The sequence below is a fragment of the Oncorhynchus mykiss genome, chromosome 11, assembly GCF_013265735.2.
Source record: "Oncorhynchus mykiss isolate Arlee chromosome 11, USDA_OmykA_1.1, whole genome shotgun sequence".
NCBI lineage: Eukaryota > Metazoa > Chordata > Actinopteri > Salmoniformes > Salmonidae > Oncorhynchus > Oncorhynchus mykiss.
The window spans coordinates 6,349,845-6,356,004 of NC_048575.1; the positions used below are offsets into that span (position 1 = coordinate 6,349,845).

Consider the following 6,160-nt stretch of genomic DNA (forward strand, 5'->3'; position numbering starts at 1 on the left):
TGCTATGTTAGCTTGCTGAGTATGGCTATCCAACAGAGAGGGATGCTATGTTAGCTTGCTGACTATGGCTATCCAACAGAGAGGGATGTTATGTTAGCTTGCTGACTATGGCTATCCAATATAGAGGGATGCTATGTTAGCTTGCTGACTATGGCAATCCATCACTGGAACTCTTCCAAGTCTAGGTAAGCTTTTGGTTTTATTAATTTATTGCCACGGGGCCCCGCCGGTGTAACTGATAAACTGCTTTCTGACTGTACATTGTATTGCACAATTGTTAGTAACTCAAATGAGAACTTGTTCTCAACTAGCCTACCTGGTTAAATAAAGGTGTTCTCAACTAGCCTACCTGGTTAAATAAAGGTGTTCTCAACTAGCCTACCTGGTTAAATAAAGGTGTTCTCAACTAGCCTACCTGGTTAAATAAAGGTGTTCTCAACTAGCCTACCTGGTTAAATAAAGGTGTTCTCAACTAGCCTACCTGGTTAAATAAAGGTGAAATAAAAAAATGAATTGTTTTCTAAAAATGCAACATGCAACAATTTCAACGACATGTTAGCTTTTATTAGAGAGTCAGCCCCAGTCCTTAGCCCTTAGGGGGCTTAATACAGGCTACCACTGTCAACCTACCAATTGTGCCCAGAGTGCAATTTCTAAAAAGATAAAGACAAATAGACAATCATATGTTTGACTATTAATCCCTGTACAGCTACATGAGCAGGTGCTGTTTGAGTACCACCTGTAATTATATTAACACTTGTTTGTCCTACCAGGTGACTGCGAAATGGCTCTCTGTGTCAGCTGTTTTGATAGAGTTGCAAACCACTGTCGATCTCAGCAAGGTAAAGCTGATTTCCCCTTTATCCAGCAGAGCAGATGGCAGAGGAGAGGGTTGTGGGGTTCTTCTACTGAAGTCACTGAAACAAGTGAGCGTTTTCTTCAGTTTTTCACTCTTTGCAGTACAATATACAAACTGGGCAAACGTTTAGCCAGTCTGGCCTTACAACGTCTCTGGGAGTATTTGATGCGTTGAATGAACTTTTAAACTTTAATTTCGTCAAAGAACTTCAAGAGAATGTTACTATTCTGTGACACTGTATATTTACCATCCCTTATCACCAATTTAAATTAGAGTGCAATATACAAGTTATTTTTTCCTATATGACTCACCAAGAGTAATTAAGGGTGGAGCCCAACAGTTCCTTGCAGTGTTCCATGTAGTACAACTTTCTCACAGATACCGGTGGACATTTCGGGCATTTGTCAGATTGGCTGGTCCATTTTTTGCCCAGTGGGCCTGTCTGACTAGTCATTTTTTGGGGGTTGGACAAAATGTTCATTATATGGCAATAATTTTTTTTTTAACATTGAATTTCACCTTTATTTATTTAAGTAGTTAAGTCAGTTAATAAGAACAAATTCTTATTTACAATGACAGCCTACCGGGGAGCAACTGCTTTGTTCAGGGGCAGAACAACACATTTTTACCTTGTCAGCTCGGGGATTCAATCCAGCAACCTTTTGGCCCAATGCTCAATACTTTAGGCTACCTGCCGCCCCGGGTACCATGAGGGTCTCAAAGAATGGGGGCCTCAATTTTTTTTTTAAATGGCCCGAAATGGGTAAGTGCTAAACGAACTCTGACGTCACTCCACTGCAGTCAACATTTAAAACGGTTAAGGTAAGGTTTAAGGTTAGAGTTAGGTAAGGGTTAAGGTTTAATGGTTAAGGTTTAATGGTTAAGGTTTAATGGTTAATGGTTAAGGGTTAAGGTTAGGGTAAGGGTCAGTCTCATCTTTGAGGCAGCACAGCAAGGTACATTAGGCGGTGCCACTCAACACACTGCAACTCAGTGTCAGTTTGTCATTTCACCAAATTCTCCTGAGTTGAGTGTCAAACTGGATCACGTTGAAAATGAGACAACGTTTAAGATACAATCACCTACAGTAACGTATGCATCAGGCAGCATATCATGCAAGCAAGGGAGGTTGGCCGAGGAACAGGACATCTCTAAAGACTCGGTTTACAAGTGATGCACATCAACTATGAGTACTGACGACTTCTACAATTACCTAAGTAACAGAGGGTTTCAGTATGGTTCTGTTTTCAGAAACAGAGGAGATGTCCAATATGGTGACGACTTGATGGAAGCCATCTCTGTTGTGTCTGTCCCTGAAGAGCTCCTGCCACAGTTGCATGACTTCTGCATTCATCCTGTAGTGCTAGACTACTTGCTACAACTGACTCAAGTCACAACAGTGACTGCATTCATGGCAAGGCCTGGCTTTCCTGATGAAATTGGCCGGTGGACTGTTCCTCGAACCCTTTGCAGCCTGAAATGGTTCTGTATTTGAGAGCTGCAAATGTTGCAGTGGACAATTTGGAAGTATCTGTCTGTTTCACAGACAAAGCAGGCCGGGTGTTGGTTGAACTGAAGCATGTTATATTCAAGTATCTTGGAAGTCAATCTTGTGTAGTTGAAGAATACTTCTTCCACAATGACTTCAGTGTTGTCTCTGATGACTACAAGCCCATTAATAAACCCAAGGCATTGGTCTTCGCTGACCAGATGAGTGTATCCGTAGCCATGCAAAAACATTTGAGCTCACAGTCTCAATACGTCTCTTTCACACATGCCAATGATCTCTTGAGCCGTGGATTTAAAGCGCCGTTCGATCAAATCTCGAACAACTTTGAAGAAATCTTGTTTGTGTGGAGCAACGACAATGTTACATCCCACGAAACAGAGGCTATCCTGGAGAACATGGTCAGCTGCTGTGAGATGTTCCGACAAATAGTCCTGGAACTGAAGGTAATGAAATTTCCAAATTCCATCAGAGCAATAACCTACCGGTCAGCAGAGAACACAGTGGACTGTATCAGCCCAGGCTTTGTCATGTCAGGCATGACTAGATCTCGTGCTGAAGAAATGTCAGATATTTTTATTAGCTTGTCTGGGCAGTTCATCCTTCAGATTGCTGATCAGTACAGAATGACTAGCTTGTCTGCTGTTCCCTGTGATGTTGAGGATCAGAACATCCAGGAGAAATAAGTTGAGACTCAGCTCAGTAAGATAGGTGTTCATTTCTCAGACTACTGCTGTCCTGTCAGTGTCTCTGACCTGAACTATGGTCAGACAATGTACTGGAACAATCACATCTCAGAACCACCAGCTTCTGGCTCTTGACCTCAGTGGTACTGTCACAGCTGTAGGAAAAGATGTGAACACACTGAAAGTGGGAGACCATGTAAGTATCATGTTATCCCATTGCTGCATCTTCTAAGATTGCGATTCCTGAAGCAGCATGCTACAAAACAAAGAGGCTCACATTTCTGAAGGAGGCTCCTTGTGTGTCCTACTTTGTTCTTGCATGGGAAGTCTTGCATCATGCATTACCCAAAGTCAAACAGCGGAGGTTGGGCATCATCTCATCTGTTCCTGACTCATGTTTGACAAAGATCTTAGCCCAAACTGCAAATAAATCAGGATGGTATAAATCTTGTTAGGACTAGGGGTTCCGCTTGTGGAACATCCCCTGAAAAGGCAGAGCGCGAAATTAATTTTTTTGTTGTTGAAATATTTAACTTTCAAACATTCACAAGTGCAATACACCAAATTAAAGCTTGACTTCTTGTTAATCTACCCATCGTGTCCGATTTCAAAAATGCTTTACAGCGAAAGCACACCATATGATTATCTTAGGTCAGAGCCTAGTCACAAAAAGACATACAGCCATTTTCCAGCCAAAGAGAGTAGTTACAAAAAGCAGAAATAGAGATAAAATGAATCACTAACCTTTGATGATCTTCATCAGATGACACTCATAGGACTTCATGTTACACAATACATGTATGTTTTGTTCGATAAAGTTCATATTTATATCCAAAAATCTCAGTTTACATTGGCGCTTTTTGGTCATTAATTTTGTGCCTCGAAAACATCCGGCAATTTTTCAGAGAGCCACGTCAATTTACAGAAATACTCATAATAAACTTTGATAAGAGATACAAGTATTATGCACAGAATTATAGATATACTTCTCCTTAATGTAACCGCTGTGTCAGATTTAAAAAAAACTTTACGGAAAAAGCACACCATGCAATAATCTGAATCTGAGCGCTCAAACAACAAAACATGCCAAACAGATATCCGCCATGTTGTGGAGTCAACAGAAGTCAGAAATAGCATTATAAATATTCACTTACCTTTGATGATCTTCATCAGAATGCACCCATGAATCCCAGTTCCACAATAAATGTTTGATTTGTTTGATAAAGTCCATAATTTATGTCCAAATACCTCCTTTTTGTTCGCGCGTTTAGATCACAAATCCAAATTCACGACGCGCAGGCCAGACGAAAAGTCTAAAAATTCCATTACAGTTCGTAGAAACATGTCAAGCGAAGTATAGAATCAATCTTTAGGATGTTTTTATCATAAATCTTCAATAATGTTTCAACCGGAGAATTCCTTTGTCTGTAGAAATGCAATGGAACAGAGCTAACTCTCATGTGAATGCGCGTGATAAGCTCATGCTACTCTGGCAGACCTCTGACTCATTCAGCTCCCATTCCCCCCTCCTTCATAGTAGAAGCATCAAACAAGGTTCTAAAGACTGTTGACATCTAGTGGAAGCATTAGGAAGTGCAATATGACCCCATAGACACTGTATAGTCGGTAGGCAATGGGTTGAAAAACTACAAACCTCAGATTTCCCACTTCCTGGTTGAATTTTTCTCAGGTTTCTCAGGTCACAGACTTCATTCAAATAGTTTTAGAAACTTCAGAGTGTTTTCTATCCAATACTACTAATAATATGCATATATTAGTATCTGGGCACGCTTTTCATCCGAACGTAAAAATGCTGCCCACTATCCCAAACATCATTGTCTTGGCTCAGTTCAGTGATCAGCTTCACAGTGTGAACAAGCTTGATGCATTTGTCTTTGTTATTTGACAAATCTCAGCTTGCAATGTTTCCGGTGTGAGACACATTGTTGCTGTATGAGAAAATGAGTGGCAATCCTCCTTTTCACAAAATTTCTTCAGTTGTGGCAATGATGATGTTCGCATTCAGACTGTTCAGATGTCTAGCATATTGGAAAAGAGATCTATCAGAGCAGAAAAGCGTCACGTGTACATTTGCTCAAATCAATGCATTTGGACAAGAAGTCTTTAGATTTTGAAACCAACACCTTTCAGAGAATGTCATCCGGAAGCATTGACTTCCTGCCTGTTGAAGAATCTGAGTCGTACTTCATCTCAAAGGCCCTGTCTGTTGTGGCACTGGGTAAATATGATTCTAAAGGCCCTGTCTGTTGTGGCACTGGGTAAAGATGATTCCAAAGGCCCTGCCTGTTATAACACTGGGTAAAGATGATTCCAAAGGCCCTGTCTGTTGTAGCACTGGGTAAAGATTATTCTAAAGGCCCTGTCTGTTATAGCACTGGGTAAAGATGATTCCAAAGGCCCTGCCTGTTATAGCACTGGGTAAAGATGATTCCAAAGGCCCTGTCTGTTGTAGCACTGGGTAAAGATTATTCTAAAGGCCCTGTCTGTTATAGCACTGGGTAAAGATGATTCCAAAGGCCCTGTCTGTTGTGGCACTGGGTAAAGATGATTCCAAAGGCCCTGTCTGTTATAGCACTGGGTAAAGATGATTCTAAAGGCACTGTCTGTTATAGCACTGGGTAAAGATGATTCTAAAGGCCCTGTCTGTTATAGCACTGGGTAAAGATTATTCTAAAGGCCCTGTCTGTTATAGCACTGGGTAAAGATGATTCTAAAGGCCCTGTCTGTTATAGCACTGGGTAAAGATGATTCCAAAGGCCCTGTCTGTTATAGCACTGGGTAAAGATGATTCTAAAGGCCCTGTCTGTTATAGCACTGGGTAAAGATGATTCCAAAGGCCCTGTCTGTTGTAGCACTGGGTAAAGATGGTTCCAAAGGCCCTGTCTGTTATAGCACTGGGTAAAGATGATTCCAAAGACCCTGTCTGTTGAGGCGCTGGGTAAAGATGATTCCAAAGGCACTGTCCGACATTCAGTTGCTGCCTAAACCAGCTTTTCCAAAAGAAGTCTGTGTACATCGTTACATGTGGTCTAACTGGATTAGGGTTTGAAACAGTAAAGTTTATTGCACAGCGAGGAGGTGGGTACA

At 41.2% G+C, this 6,160-nt stretch overlaps 1 pseudogene; it reads left to right on the forward strand.

Annotated features, from left to right (window-relative positions):
- LOC110536537 overlaps window positions 1-3,507 on the forward strand; it is a 7,345-nt pseudogene extending 3,838 nt beyond the window's left edge.
- Window positions 3,508-6,160: the final 2,653 nt, after the last annotated feature.